This window comes from Eulemur rufifrons, chromosome 7 (genome assembly GCF_041146395.1).
Source record: "Eulemur rufifrons isolate Redbay chromosome 7, OSU_ERuf_1, whole genome shotgun sequence".
Lineage (NCBI taxonomy): Eukaryota > Metazoa > Chordata > Mammalia > Primates > Lemuridae > Eulemur > Eulemur rufifrons.
The window spans coordinates 27,013,319-27,030,637 of record NC_090989.1 but is presented as its reverse complement, the minus strand read 5'-3'; positions in this window follow the sequence as shown (position 1 = coordinate 27,030,637).

Genomic DNA, 17,319 nt, shown 5'->3' with positions numbered 1-17,319 from the left:
AAAAGTATAAAAGTTTTGGGGTTAGAGAGTATACTTTCGTTCTCAATTTGTAAATTACTCAAATTTCGATTTACTTTCTTTTTTGCATTCCTATTGACTTTTGTAAATACTCTCTTGAAGTATTTAACATACCCCTTATTGCTCACCATACATAAAGGCAGGTATTATGTGTTAATACATTTGTGAAAAAAAAATCCTAAGGATTATTGAGCAATGAAAGGTGAGAAGGAAAGAAGGAAGGAAGAAAGGAAGGGAAAGAGGGAGGGAGGGAGGGAGGGAAAAATCATTCTATTTAGATTTCTAATAGCCTGTTCATGTAAACTTTGAATTGAGTTAATGTATGATCCCAAAGGGAAAAATGCAAGGTGGATACTTTAAGCTAAAACTAAATTCCTGCAAAGGTAGAAGTGTATAATCAAACTTCCATTACAAAAAAAAAAAAAAGAATTACTTTACTCCTTTCTCTTCCAATAACCTTGTTTACTACATTGCAGCAAGTGTTTGTATATAGAATTGCTTTTTAAAAGCAAGAAACCTGCTTCTCTGTAAACACAGGTTTTGTAGATTCTCTTTTATTTTCTTGACTAAAAAGTCAGTTCTGTAAATTGTTGTAGTAGCTCAGTAAACAAGCGCTAAATCGTGAGCTCCCTAAGGAGAATGACTGTCTTATTCAGTAATGTTTCCCAAAAGCCTCACTAATGCCAGGCAGGCGAAGTTGCCGACATTTGCCAGAGAATATATTGTTGTTAATTCTCTGAAGACCAATGCAGTACATGATCTCCCCATGTCCATTCATGTGGCAAAACTGTGTGAAGAATAACAATCAGCTAGATCTCAAATTTGCTCATTTGATGATTTATCCGGGTGGATGAAAGGAACAAAAGCCAAAGAAAACATTCTCTCCTAAGATGCTATTTGCTTCAGATCAATAATATGCAGAAAATGCCATCACAGGACAAACGAAAATTGTCTCGCTTCCAACCACAGCACAAAAGGAAGAAAGATATAACAATCTCAATTTTGTCAAGAAAGCATTCTCAGCTAAATCACATTGCTTTTAGAAAGTTTTTTTGGTGCCTCCTGCAGTTGTTGCTATTATATTCTAGCAGGTGCTAAGACTGAGGTATTCTAAAGTGAGATAGAATGTTTAGAAAACACAGAACTAGATGGCCTTATGATTTGTTAATTTATTAAATGGCATGTGTTTCCTGGACAAACAAAGGAGTACAAACAAAATGTCCCTAACAGTTTTAGTTTTGCAGTTGATAGGGTTCGGGAACACTACTCCAAAACATGGCACTTTGGCATTTGAGAAAACAGAAGAAGCAGGCAGGTAACTCTCACCTTCTCCTGGCCCCTTCTCCCATGATGCAGCCCATAAAATGTAGAAAGAATTCTCTGACCTTCTCCCCTGAAACAGGCCATAAAACCAGCCGACCTTCCCCTAAAGCAGGTCATAAAATCTTCATTCCTGAGGTTCCCTTCCTGCACCTGGAGGAAAAAGAATGTCATTATCTCTGAAGTCAGAGGGACACAGAGAAGAATCTGAACAAACAGGCCTTCCTAAGTTCCCTCCAGTTTATTGTCATTAGATCAAAACCCCTTTGTCCAATCACACTTCTACAGGACTGTCCACTCTTCATCATAGCTGAGCATAGAAATACACAAGTTTCCCTGTTTATTTGGGTCTTCATTTCTGAAGGCTCCCATGTCAGGTAAAATTTATATTAAATACATTTGTATATTTTTTCTCTTGTTAATCTGTCTTTTGTTATAGGTGTCTCAGCCAGGCACCTTGTAACAGGTGAGGAAAACATACTGTTTCCTCTCCTGTGTCCTTCACTTGTCAAATTGATCTTAATTAAAGTACACTAGACTCCAAGCTTCTCTGATTTCTTGCTTTCTTACTCCATGCCTGGCTTTGGGTTCAAATTTAGTTTAAATGGTTAATTGCCTTCAAAGGCTGGAAACATTAGTTTCAATCTTTATTAAACACCAAATATGAGCGAATCACTCTGCTAGATGCTTTATATATTGTCAACTCAAATAAGTTGACTGAGGCTAAAATCTCAATCAATGAAGCTTTATTAAGCCAAAGTTCAGGATGTGCCCAGGAAAAACAGGAACTGCAGACAGAGCTAGGATTGTTTTTTCCCAAAGGGGAATTTGGAAGTTTTCAGCATTTAAAAGGCATACAGAAAGAAAAAGGGGGATGGGGGTTAGTGAGACAAAATGTACATTTTTATGAGACCCAGAAAAATCTACATTTTACATAAGGCGGATGTTAGAAGAGGAAAAGGGAGTGAAGAAAGCATCAGTTATACAGATGTCCCTGGGTAGGTGGAAGAATGTCTGATTGGGTCTTGTTTCTGTTCTGCTGCCTGCGAAGATAAACTCGGAATTCATTACTAGTGTGGAATAAAACAGACTTTAGTGTTAGGTGCCAGACATAGCCTGCAGACCTAAAGTTACAATTCGCAGGTCCTTGCTCATGGGAAGCCAGAAGGAATTTCCTTAATGAGTGATCTGTGGGGCTGTTTCAGGTGCAGGCCCTTTGGCTCTGTGTGTAATAGAAATTAATGAGAGGCCAAACCTGAGTCACAGGCCAGACTTTATCTGGGCTTCTGTTCCAACACAAGGGAGGCAGCACAGAGGAGAGTCCTCAGGCTGACTCCCTGAGGGGAGTTCAGGGAGAGTTTTAAAGAGGCTGAGGTGGGAAAACCGTAACATGTAAGCACATGGAGTTGGAGATTTTCTTGCAACTGTGTAGTTTTGTTACATGATTCTTTATGCATCGTATGTCTTGTTAGCATGTTAAATCTCCACCCTGAGTGTGAATATTTTAGCATTAAAATGAAATTATAACGAGGGAAAAGTCAAGGTAAGGTCAGTGTGGAGGTCCTTTTGGGCTTGAGGTGGTTAGATCAGATAGGTTTAGTTTCTTTGCAACCAGGTTCCTTATCAGCTAGTGTCAGCATCTTGCTTCAGTTGTCTTGGGAAAACATGACTCAAGAGACAGACAGTTTGGCCCCCCCTCCTCATATGCGAATGGGCTGACTTCCAGTGGCCAGGAGGTCATTTGTTTTTTTGCTCTTCTATAGTTAATTAATCTGGTCATACGGTCCCACGTTGCCTCCCCTGGTCGGAAGTGAGTCCTGTCCCTATATTAACTTAGGGGCAGTTCACAGGTGCCTGAGGCCTTTACTTCCCTTTTGCATAAGGAGTTGGGGATGGGGGTGGTCCTGAGATTTTAGTTTCTTTTTACACATCTCCTACCCAATTTAGCCCTTGAACAACTTTTTGGAGGTTTATGGTTTTAATTCCTATTTATTTTTGAGAAAACTAAAAGTCAAGAGATCAAGTAACCATCGTGGAAAGATTCATGATCTTTCCATTGTACCAGGCCTACCTCCATGTTGATCCAACCCACAATAGTTTCAAATGGCATCTTCTTTATAGAGCTTGGTCAAATCAGGTATTCTCACCCACCTCACCCCCATCCTCAACAAGAACTCTAAAATACAAGAGCAAATTGCCATATCCTTTCAATCTCCCAGGTGAGCCTACCTCAAAAGAGCTCCAACCAAGAAACACTTGGCATAGTGAAAACACTTGGCATAGTGAAAACACTATGCCGGTTGAGGAATTCTATGATCTGGGTTCTATCCACCTCTGACTCTAACTGACCATGTCACCTGTCCCAGTGGCTTAAATTCTCTTAGCCTCACATTCCTTGTCTTGAAATGAGGTTAACCACCTAATTACATAGAACATTTTAGCTTGAGCTATAATGAGATCTCTAAGAGAACAGGTATTAATATATTTTGCAAGTTTCCTTTGAATTAGCATTTAATCTGTAAATTGCAAAGTAGGGACATTGCCCACAATGGTTTAGTGTCTCAGCTATACTCTAATGCTATTTGGATTATGTTCTAACAAACTCTTTCTGTTTTTAAGAATATTAAAAGTTCTTAAAAACATTTTTATTATTTGACATTTAAAATGTGCTGTTCTTATATTGATATACCTCTATCCAAAATGTACAGAGAGAGAATGGATTTCTTAAGATGTTCCAAAGGCAGCAGCATTTTAGCTACCAGACAATAATAAATCGGAATGACAGACAGTGCTGACCGTGGTGCAATTCACGGTAGGCATGGTAAGGGCTTCGCAGCCTCCCATTAAATTAATGAGAAACATCAGGCTTTCTGGCCAGCGGGAGTGAGCAACATAATGGCGACATCCGAACACCTTTCTACCACCCTGGGAATGAAAGGCAGGATTGAAAGGGTGACCAATTCAGTTAAGTGTTTGGCTTTCCACCCAGGTCATCCCTAGATCGGGTTGTTATTTCATTATTTTCTCAGTTTGGTTTTCAAGATCAGCAGCAGCTAAAATAGCCTTTTTGAGGTATTTTAGGCTGTTTACATCCTTATTTCCTGAGTAGATACAAAATAAAAGGACCAGAAATTCCTCCAGGTCTCTAAAACTGTGCAATAAAGGTATCCTCTTAATTTGGATTCATAAGCAGGGTTTTCATTTTATTGTCTACTTGATTTGACAGTCAGTAACTCTTTGTTCTGCTATCTAAAGGGAGGTACAGCAATTAGTTATTATAAAAATCAAAGTCAAAACTAAAGAGACAAGAATCTGATTGTGGGTTTTTCTTGAGGCAGAATATTAAAATCGAAGAAATATTGGATGAGGAATTAGGCGAGTAGTGCTACTAACACCTCGTGCAGCCTGGAACAACTCGTTTCAGCTCTCAAGACCTCAGTCTCTCCAGTGGTAAAAGAATCAGTTTGAAAATACGATGGTTGAGTTTTTCAACATTTCTAAATATGCTGCTCTCTTTAAAAAAAAAGACAGGTATGGAGAATGAGTAGGTAACTGAATACAAATATTCTAGGACTTATCTTTTCTTGGTCATAGACCTTCTTCTGTAAATGGGAATATTATCCTATAATATCTGTTTTTCTTTTACTGACCACACAAATTCTAATCCATGGAAATTCCATTTATGTATTAAAGAGTAGGAACACAGAATGTTTTTCACATGGCTACTGTTAGGATTCTTTACTGGAACTTGCAACATCACTTATTGGTCCACATTGATCAACCAGTCTTGACACAATTTGTTAGCTGTTTTACTTACTTTAATCCATAATTTTATTCTGTTAACCCCCTGGAAGAAAATCCTTAGGCATCACTTTGAAAGAGTTCATTTCTTATAATCTTTTTAAGCACAGATCATGAAGTGACTGTGTTTCCATTTAGTGGATTAATCTTTTATGTATTTTTTAACTCCTTAGGCTCCTAAGACTCATTAACGTCTTACCCACAGAATGGAAACTTAAAGAAATCTGTTGAAGATGAAGATGATCTATAGGTTTGGATAGAAGTTTTTAAATTTTCAAGACCTGTAATATTAACATTTCCATGGAGAAACACATAGGGGTTTGCTAGAGGTGTATTTTTTCCTTTTGTTTTCTTTCTTTATTATTTTTTTTAAACTGGGGTCTCACTATGTTGCCCATGTTCATCTTGAACTCCTGGGCTCAAGCAATCCTCCCACTTCAGCCTCCTAAAGTGCTAGGATTACAGGCATGAACAACCATGTCCAGCCAGATCTGTACATTCTAGAGATTTCTCAGAGAGCTGAAGCTCCGGGAAAATAATAAAATCAAATTTTAATGTCTGAGGTTTCTTTGTAGGTTTTTATAAAGGTCTGCAAAGAAGAGAAATAGCAACATTGAACAGCTGCTATTTGACAAGTACTTTATATGTATTACTTTATTTTATCTTATATAAGCCCTAAAATGTTATACTGTATTATGAGTTCTGGTTTAGAAGTAGAAAAAAGGAGGCCAAACAATGCAAAGTAACGATTTGTCCTTTGAGTCTTCCTGTTTGTGATTACAGGTAGTCAACAGCAGAATCAGTATTCCAACTCTGGGCTTTATGGTTCTAAAAACGGTAAAACCTATTGTATATTCCCCTTATCTCTGTCCTTTGTACTTCTCCTTCTCTCTCCCTCTATAATCTCAAGGTGAAGCCTTTTATTTAAACTCTTTTGCACCTACCAATGTTCTGAGAATAAAATAAATTTTTTGAATTATGTTATTAGAGTTAGCATATTTTGAGAACTAAACCACATTGTAGAGATAAGGTGCTATATGAGAATAGTGTTTACAGATTTGACAACAAAGGTTTAAAGAGATTTAGCAACCTGCCTAAGATAAACTTGTTGGTGGGTTTCTGAAGAAAAAAATTCAGTCCTATATCCAACTAACTATAAAGTTTGCACTCTTGGCCACTACAAAGAAATCTAAGCCTGAGAAAGAAAATCTGTGGTAAAAATTCCTTTTATTTCAAATAGAGGGAATTTAATTATATTCGATTTGTATTTTTAGGAAATATTTGGTTGTTGGTCTTTATTCTCAAAAGTCTCTTCAACTTTTTGCTCTTGGAAAAACTTATTCTACACCTAGGAAAAACAAAAACGAACAACCATGCCAAATAAAATGCCACTAATAGTGTGGTATACTACTGCCATCTAGTGTCCACTGAGGGTAATATATTGCAAATGTTTCATGGTTGAAAATGACCATCTTACAATTATAATATTAAAATATGGAGATGCACTCTTGAATTTGAAGGGAAATATTTGAGCTGTAAAATTTGATTTTATTGTTTATCCTTGATCTGTACCATCTCTAGAGTGAATTTAGTTCATCCTATGTGTGTCATGAACTAAATATTAGTTTTAGAAGCCTTTAAACAATGAATAAAAGAAAGTGAACACATCATGTGTAATTGTGAATTGCTCTTTAAATTTTGTAAGCTTTTCAGTTCACCATGGTTTTGTATTAGCATATATGTTTCAAAAGCACTTTGGAATTGCCCGTGTGAATGCAGTGCTGGGCTTGGTGATTGATACATACTGAGAAAAACCAACTGGTGTTTGACTCTTGGGGGCCTGGATGCTACCACTGGACACAACATCTTGAATTTTTATTCCCTGTAGATTAATGTAACTCTTCAATTTTCATATTTTCATTGACTTTGCTTATGTGTTTCCATGTTTGCTCAAACACTTGTTTTCTTTATTTGTCAGCTTATTTAAACCACTGGTGCCAGAGATGTCTGTCTATCCATATTGGAGAGCAGAAGCCAGGCCTTTTGGATTTAGGTATGGTTAGAATTGTGAGTTGGAGGAACTTTCAGTTATTCATTTAGCAAATATTTATTGAGTTTTGATGGGGTGCTGCATATACAGTAAATTTGACAGTCTTGCTTCAAACTAATTACAGTTCACTGTGGAAAACAGATACATGAATAGGCAAATACAGGGCAACATATAGCTGGTGGAGTTCACGACATGCGAACCCAAACATGGCACCTTGGCATTTGAGGAAACGAGGAAGGTCACTCTCACCTTTCCCCTGCCCCTCACTCCTGAAGCAGGTCAGAGGACCCTCATTCCAGAGGCACCTTCCCTATTCCAGGAGGAAGTAAGATCCTTAACTCTGAAGTCACAAAGACACAAAGAAGAACCTGAACAGGTCTTGCTAAGTTCTCCCAAGTTTATTACCATTAGATCATACCCTCTTTGTCCCATCATACTTCTTCACAATTATTCACCTTTCATCAAACCTAAGCATAAAAATACACAAGTTTACCCGTTTCTTTGTGTCTTCATTTCCGAAGGCTCCCGTGTCGTATAAGACTTACAATAAGTAAATTTGTATTCTTTTCCCTCATTAATCTGTCTTTTGTTATAGGGGCCTCAGCCATGAGCCTAAGATGGGAAGATATTTCTTTTCCCCCACACGGTGTTGTGAGGAATGAGTGAAGAGCGATGTCTCCATATTCATATGTGTGTCTCTGGAAATCAGCAAGCACCCTACACATGGTAAAGACGCAATTGTTGTTGGATACGTGAATGGATTAGCATGATTCAGGTAAGCACAAAGTGATACAAGACACCTAATCACAATTTGAGAGGTCGCAAAAGGCTGCCTAGAGGAGGAAACTGGGCCCAGGTGTAACTAGGCATAAACAGCCACGAGGGGGAGTAGAGCAAAGTGTTTCAGACACCAGAGGTGGAAAGACCTAGAGATGATCCGGAATAATTTAATTCAAGTCTTTTCAAAATTAAGGAAATTTCAAGTAAGTAACTTGCCCAAAGTCAAATGATGGGTAATGTCACAACTAAGTTTAATTTGGTTCTTCTGATTTCCTTTCTAATCTTCTCTGATTTATACTAATATAACTGTAAGTAACCTTTTCTGGTGTAGGGGAGGGAAGAGAAAGGGACTTAATAGGTGATAGGAGTGAAAAAGAAAGAAAGGAGCTAATAAGAAAGACATGTTAAAAGACATGTTAAAAGAAGAATCTGCAATACTCACCTAGTAATTGGACACGGATGGACATGGAGGATGTTTGGTTTACAAGGTAATAGGACAAAGAAAGGAGGAGAAGCAAACCCAACCTTCAGCTGAAACGCATTTTGTCCGTTAAATATACACCATTTCATTAATGCTCCCACTGCTAATACAAGCCATGCGAGAAGGGAATATTGTCCCTGAAAGCAACATCGCCAAGCGATTGAAGAACAGGCTCTGAGGCAAAATACATTATAGTCAGTATTTACCTAAGACACATTCACTGAGGCCCTACGACATGATCCGTTAGAGGGGAAGCAAAGAAAATAAAGGAAATGACTCCTTCTTTCACATGTTTTATGTTCAGTTTGAGGACTTAGAACAATACATGCAGAAATGGGCTATAAAAAAAATTCCAGGGCAGCAACAGCACCACGGGAGACGTCATTGCCTATGTGCACTGGACTTAATCTAAGGAAGCTCACGTTCTATCCCAGCTCTGTGCTGACAGAGGCTACTGCTGGTTATGCTTTGTTGCAAATTATTGTCATCAGACATTTATGTAGTTATTGGGAAAATTTCTGGCTAATGGAAATAAAATGTCTTGAGGAAGATACATCTTTTCAAAATTATCACAAAATGGCCAATGTGGCATGTGGGAGGGCTGTCGTCACTTGATCTCTCTGTGCTTCCTGTTTATTGTTCCTAAAATGAGTGAGTTGGGCTTTCACTGAACCCTGTCGGTGCTCATTTTACTTAATATGTTAATGCTGTTTAGCCCCTTAACTTGGCTGTTAAGAAAAGGTAAAATGGAGAAAAATATTCAGCATGCTTTTTGCAACTCCCTTTCCCTCCCAGTCAAGCCAAATACGGTGTTTGAATCCTGCTTCTGTTCATGGGAAATGACCTCGCAAAGTCACCCTCTACCTCGAGCCCTGTTGATTGGTCAAACAAAGCACTGAAGAGGTCTAGCCACGCATTATGGCTCATCTTCCTCGATTAATGACATATAATTAGCATCTAAATCCTAATTTGTGATTTGGTTTTTACTTTTTATGTCCTTCCTCTGAAATTGCTAGCTTATTATTTCTAAGAAACATATTGAAAGTACTATCTTTGAAAACTCGAAGTTAAGTAAGACTTAATATGAGTGGAGTTTGGCCTTGAAGAAACTGTGGGACTTAGAGGAGTTGAGAGAAAAATTTGCTTTGCACGAGGTACATGAGGAGTCCTTCTTGGCGACTGTGGAGAATTTTTAGAAAAAAATAATACAGACATTAAATATAGGCCAAGGTGTTAAAATTTATTTAATTCTTAGTCTTGACCCTCAGTAACTTTTTTTAGTAATGGCTAAGGAGTAGTAACCAGCTTAAAAGATTTTTTCTATGAAGAAAGTTTATAATGTGATGGTCACATGCTACTGATAAATCAAAGTGTTCTATACAATAAGTGATAAGCAAGATTTGGTGATTTTACAGGTGCCAGAAAACTTCAAAATAACTCCAAGTTCATAAACCTAGAAACTAACAGAAACAAGGGGGATCTTTTAGAAATGATGGGGACTTTCTCGGGTTTAGAATTAGAAGTCTCAGATGAGAGACGGACAATATCCCACCCTGGAATCTGAGGTCAGAAAAGGTCTAAGAGTCAAATATAGGAGGAGATAAAATATTCAACACACACACACACACACACACACACACAAATACTTTTGTGCATAACTTTGGAGAGAAGTCGATTGTTGGTGACCTTGGAAACTAAGTCTTCCACATAGTGGAGCATGCTAGAGATAAACTGAGGACTTAACTAGTTGTAATAAAGTCCACATGGGAAGACTTGCAAGGTAAAACAGAGGGCGTAGATTGGAGGATAGAAATCACTACCATCATCATCAAATATGTAAGGAGCATCTACTGTGTGCTGGACAATGTAGTGGGCACCAGAAAGAGAAAAAGATTGACATGCCACCAACCCTTGACAGTGAACATTTGGTTCTGGTGGCTGGGGGTACTTTTTAATACAAATTATGTCACCTTTAGCTAACATTTATTAAGAGTTCTACATACTTCATATATATTATCAGGGTTCTACATAGTTACACACGTAAATATTTTATGTTAACATACAGTAAATAATATGTTCACATATTATTTACATATGTACATATTTTACATATACAGCAGGCCTTTGAAAAATGTCATTTAATTCAACATCACTTTATTATATTAATAGCATTAATGAGAAAAAAATTGATTTCTGGCTGCAGCTGCTGTCTGTGTGGAGTTTGCATGTTCTCCTGGGTTTCTCTGGGTACTCCAGTTTCTTCCCAAATCCCAAAGATGTGCATGTTAGGTGAATCGGTGTGTGTCAATTGTCCCAGTCCGAGTGATCATGGGTGTCCGCGTGATTGCGGCTGCAGTGGGTGGTGTCCTGTCCAGGGCAGGTGCCTGCCTTGCGATCCTGAGCTGGAATAAGCAGGCAAATAATTACCTTACTTGTTTCTATTAATCTTTCTTACATGTATCTGTACCTCACATTCATTTTAATGTTTAATATAAGAAGTGTTTTGGGTCTTTATTTAGAAGCTTGGTGATGTTTTTGTGACCAGAAATATGCCATGAGAACTGAACTCTTATTTATATCAATTAGGCACAGAAAGACCATACCTGAGCATAATGGAGACCATGTATGACAAACCCACAGGTAATATACTGAACGGGGAAAAGCTGAAAGCCTTTCTCCTAAGAACTGGAACGAGACAAGGATGCCCATTGTCAACACTCGTTTTCAACATAGTCCTGGAAGTGCTAGCCAGAGCAATCAGGCAACAGAAAGAGTTAAAAAAAGATCCAGCTTGTTAAAAATCAAGTCAAATTGTCCCTCTTTGCATTTGACATAATCGTATGTCTTGAGTAACCTAAAGGCGCCAACAAAAACCTCTTAGAGCTGATCAACAAATTCAGTAAAGTTGCAGGATGAAAAATCAACATACAAATTCAGTAGTGTTTCTATAATAAAAGTTGAGAAAGAAGTTAAGAAAGCAATTCCATACACCTGCAGTTCCCAGCCCCTGGGCCGTGGACTGGTACAGGTCCATGGCCTGTTAGGAACCAGGACACACAGCAGGAGGTGAGCGGTGGGTGAGCGAGTGAAGCCTCCTCTGTATTTATAGCTGTTCCCCATCACTCACATCATCACCACCTGAGCTCTGCCTCAGATCAGTGGTAGCATTAGATTCTGCATTATGGTGGGTTATATAATTATTTCATTATATATTACAATGTAATAATGACAGAAATAAAGTGCACAATAAATATAATGCACTTGAATCATCCAGAAACCACCCCCCCAAAACACCCTGGTCTATGGAAAAATTGTCTTCCATGAAACTGGTCCCTGGTGCCAAAAAGGTTGCGGACTGCTGCCATATACCATAAAGAATTATATTTAAAAAACCACCTGCAATTGTATGTTTATTACAGCACAATTCACAACTGCAAGGATATGGAATCAATCTAAGTGCCCATCAACCAGGGGATGGATAAATAAAATGTGGTATATGTATACCATGGAATACTACACAGCCATCAAAAAGAGTGAAATAATGTCTTTTGCAGCAACTTGCGTATAACTAGAAGCCATTATCCTAAGTAATGCGGGAATAGAAAACCAAATATTGCATGTTCTCACTTGTAAGTGGAAGCTAAGCTGTGGGTACATAGTAGTATACAGAATGAACAATAGACATTGGAGATGTGGAGAGGGGGAGGTTGGGAGAGGGAAGAAAAAACACCAGTTGGGTGCAAACACACTATTTATGAGACAGATACACTAAAAACCTAGACATCACCACTATCCAATCCATCCATGTAATCAAAACCCACTTGTACCCTTAAATCTATCAAAATAATTAAAAAAAAAACCAGAGACAGTAGATTCTGAAGTTTATTTATTTGAATGACAATGGATAAAATGCTGCTTCCATCTGTTTTTCTCCCACAGCCTGACCTGGGATTGATTCTGAAGAGTGCTCTATTTTGGAATATATACCAAAAGATCAAAGACAATAACTAGTAAAGTACATAAATTATATTTTCTCAAATTTTGGTTATTCTCTGTATTCATTAGCGGTTGCTGCAATAATACTACTTAACAAAAATCTCTGCGGCATCCAATAATAAACACTTGGTTTTGCTCCTGAGTTGGTGAGACAGCTGTGTGGTTTTGTTTATTTGGGCCAGTTTCAGCTGATCTTGGCTGGGCTTGCGTCTGTATTTGCAACTGGCTGAGGCTTGCCTGAGAGCTGACTGACCTAGGATGTCCACAGCTGAGGCTACCTAATTCTGCTCCAGGTGGTCTCTCGTCATCTAGCCAACTACCCTCTGCTTTTCTCATTGCTTAGGAAAGTTGCAAGGAAGCACACAAAAACATGCAATTCTTCATAAGCCTGGGCTTGGAAATAGCATCTTGTCATTCCTACCACATTCTGTTGGCCAAGACAAGTTCCAAGGTTAGCCCAGCTTCAAAGTGTGGAAGATGGACACCACTGTTGATGGGAGGAGTTTCAAAGTGACATTTTGAGCAAATGGGAATGATTTTTGCAATCAGCCTATGATGTTTTTCTATCATCCTCATGAATTTTGCAAAATCTCTTTATCTACACTTTAACATGCCTATTATTCATGAGATCTACATTACCATAAACATATATGTGAAATTGTGGGTCTAAAGTTTTATTTTTTACATGCATTAAAAGTAGTAACTATTAAAAAAATGAGAAAAATGTCCAGGCATGGTGGCTCATACCTATAATCCCAGCATTTTGGTAGGCTGAGGTGGGAGGATTGCTTGAGGCCAGGAGTTTGAGACTAGTCTGGGCAACATAGCAAGACCCTGTCTCTAAAAAAGTTTTTTTAAATATTAGCCAGGTGCAGTGGTGCATGCTGGTAGTCCCAGCTACTCAGGAGGCTGAGGTGAGTGGATCACCTGAGTCCAGGCATTTGAGGTTACAGTGAGCTATGATTGCACCACTGCACTCCAGCCTAGGCAACAGAGCAAGACTCCATGCCAAAAAAAAAAAAAAAAATTAAGAAAAGAAAAACTTACCCACATGCCAGTTAAATAAGATACGGTTCAGAAGTTTGCATGGGATCCAGAGAGTGATGGAAATTCTCTAGCATGCCATAAAATAATCAAAATGACCTCTAACAAGTGTTAGACTCCCTACTGTGTGTGTAGCACTAGAATAAATGCAGAGGAAGACACTAAACTCAAACCCTGTCTCAGGAGAATTTGCAATCCAAGGTGGCAAACGAGATCATCTTGCTCTCGATACTTGCCAACCCATAAGGAATATAAACACTATGAATATCATACAGAAAATAAATAAAATGGTATTTTGAAAAGGAGGTGGAAAGGAGGGGTAGAAGGAATCATGGATGGAATTGGCTTTGAGCTGGACCTTCAAATCTGTGTAGGAGAGGAACAGGTACCTTAAGGTGGGGATGCTTTATAAATTGAAAGAAAGCTCCAGCTGGAGGCTCAAAGGCAATAAATAAACAACTACAATTAGCAGTCAGAAAAATTAGATATATAATGTTAAAATCAACATTATCCACATTGCAGTATGTAAATGAGATTATGTAAAACTTAGCTTGGTCTCCAACATGGCGGTCATCAGGCACATTCGAATTTAAGAGAGACAAAGAAGGACATAAACAGTTGAGAAATGGGGATGGACTCTACTTCTTGTAAGGTGGGGCTGTATATTTTGAACCAACATTATGACTAAAGACGGGGTGAAAAACTGGACAAGATGGCAAAGCCATTAGCTTGATGACACTCAGCTCACAAAATAGTAAAGAATTATCGTGTAGGCCGGGCGCAGTGGCTCATGCCTGTAATCCTAGCACTCTGGGAGGCCAAGGCGGGTGGATCGCTCAAGGTCAGGAGTTCGAGACCAGCCTGAGCAAGAGCGAGACCCCGCCTCTACTAAAAATAGAAAGAAATTATATGGACAACTAAAAATATATATAGAAAAATTAGCCGGGCATAGTGGCGCATGCCTGTAGTCCCAGCTACTTGGGAGGCTGAGGCAGGAGGATCACTTGAGTCCAGGAGTTTGAGGTTGCTGTGAGCTAGGCTGACGCCACGGCACTCACTCTAGCCTGGGCAACAGAGTGAGACTCTGTCTCAAAAAAAAAAAAAAAAAAAAAGAATTATCGTGTCAAGAGCCAAAAGAAGATAGAAATCCAGAAAAGTGAGCCTAGCTTAGAGAATTATTTTCCCCCTGGGCACATTAGCCGCTGAGAACCTGACCAGCACTTTTGACAGCCTCCTAGAGATAAAGGGATCAAAAGTAAAGTCCAGGTGCACACTTTAGGGGGAGGCCCTAACAGCTACATTCTGAATCAAGTTCAGGTAAAACTGCCCTGGCACAGAGGGTAGCCAAGCTTCAGAGCAGCTAAATCTCTGAAATTCTGAAATTGAGTTAATGTATCCCAGGGCTGCTAGCAATATAGAAATTTTGTTTTTAAGTCTATTTCATTTTCCTTTCACCTGAGTGTATCTTCTACTGGACACAGATGGAATCTCAATGAGAAAAGATATTCATGAAAATACTAAGGTAATATAAAATGATGTACCACATGTGTTACAAAAAGTAATTTTATTTATCATGCTAAGGAATTTAGAAAAAAAATTATACCTTTGTTCATTTAAAAAAATAATAATTAAACCTTTTTATTAAAGACCAAACAGAGTCCTTCATATATTTGGCTTGCTTTTGTGATCTTCTTTACTTAACACTCTGTTTAGATGACTTTTCTAATATGCTATGTGTGAATATTGGTTATAAGATGTAGAACAAAAATAATTCCAAGTGACACATGAATTATCAAGTCATAGCAGAGAGAGGCAGATCTGCTTGCTGAAGAAATATTTAATATAGGTAGCCTCATGCCATCACTTTGATGGAGTTTGACTTTTGTGAGATGTGGATGTTTTACAAAGTTCTTAATACATAGTCTCCAGATATAACTAAGAGTAGGCCCTGCTAAGCAACAGAAGTGCCTTGTAACACACGGCAGTTAGTATGGAGGTTAATAATCCACTATTCTACTTAAAATATCCCCGAGTATCCTCCTGTTTAAGTCATTTTTCTTAGTCTCAATATGTCAGAACAAAATGTTCTCATTCTTTCATTTTGGGGGGCAAGATTCTAATTTGTATAATTTTAATTACCACTTGTCTGTTCTATTCTTTACACTATTGGTATATGTGAGCCACTATGTTTAGTGACTAAACAAAGTATGAGCCACCAGATGTTGATTTGCAGAAAAAAATGGACCAAAGGTACTATTGAGTGGTGAAATTTTACATGGTTGAGTCTTATAGCACAATGTACTATCCAGGAATCTACACCTAAGATATTCAAAATTATTTTAAATTTTTAGTAAAATCAGCAAAGAACAATGACCACCATAAAAGAAAAAACTGGATGCAATTATAACTTCGTTAGAGGCAAAATACTCTTTCCCTCTAAACCTTCCATGATGGATAATTTTGTGTCAACTTAGCTAAACTATGGTGCCTGTCGCTTGGTAAAATGCTAGTCTACACGTTACTGTAAAGGTATTTTTTAGATGTGGTTAACATTTACAGCGGGTCAACTTTGAGCAAAGCAGATTACCCTCCATAATGTGGGTGGGCCTCATTCAACCAGTTGAGGCCCTTGAGAACAGAGAACAAAGTTTCCCAAAGTAGAAGGAATTCTGTCTCCAGACTGCAGTATGGAAATTCTGCCTGAGTTTCCAGCCGTCAGACTCAAGACTGCAACATCAACTCTTAACTAAATTTCCAGTTTTTCAGCTTACCCTGTGGATTTCAGACTTGCCACAGCCCCCATAATTGTGTCAATTCCTTAAAATAAATCTCTCTCTCTCTCTCCCTCTCTTCTATTTCACTGGAGAACCCTAATACATCCTCCAAGTTATTGCATGAAGGTGCATGTAATAAATTTCCAACAGTTATTTGTAATACTCCATGTAACTTTATAGGATGTACCTAATACCATACATTTTAGACTGATATTTTAATATTGTCTTTGTATTTTGTTCAAAACAAAACAGATAGTAGCCACTTACCATAACCCATTTATCACATATAACTGTTGCAGACTTTCCAGGAGCTTATGTTCTTTTGACCCTCCTAGGTTTCTCCCTCAGTCTTCCCCACTGTTGCTTTCATAGTAATCCTCAGAGACCATCAAAGTTTACCATTTTCCTCCCTGAGTAAGTGAAAGCAATATAGTTATGTAATCTTATGGCCCTCTGTGGATTTCAGGCCAATTTTTTTTTTTTTTTCTTTCATGAAAACAACCCACTGGCATTAATTTTTTTCTATTTTGGAAAGCATTAAATTTTAATATGTTTAAATCTCTGGACAAAAATACCATCTATTACCTAAAACAGTTGCCAGAGAGTCAGTATTAAGGGCAACTTACCAAAGGCATGAGTGTTAGGGCCATCGCTTAGAGCAACATCTAGTAGCAGGAGAAAATGAAAATAATCTGTTAGAAAAGAAAAGTGAGTTAGGAATGGAGGAGTCTAGAAGAGAAGTGTTTAATGAGTATATGAAGACTGGTTTTGACATTTTCATTCTCAAATCTCTCTTCCTATTGTAGCCAAGTGAGTGAAAAGACTTGGGTTTTATACAATAAGATGGAAGAATTTTAAAAGGTACATTTAAGGTTGTTCCTTAATCTTTTCTCATAATCCAATCAGACCGAATATATAACTAATAGTTGTGATGGAAAATAAACCAAGTGGAGGCAGCTAAGGGGAGGAGATGGGAGGAATAAAAAGAGAACAGTTGATAAAATGTCCAAAATTACATAATCCACTAAACTTTTAATTTTTCAAATATATTTCTT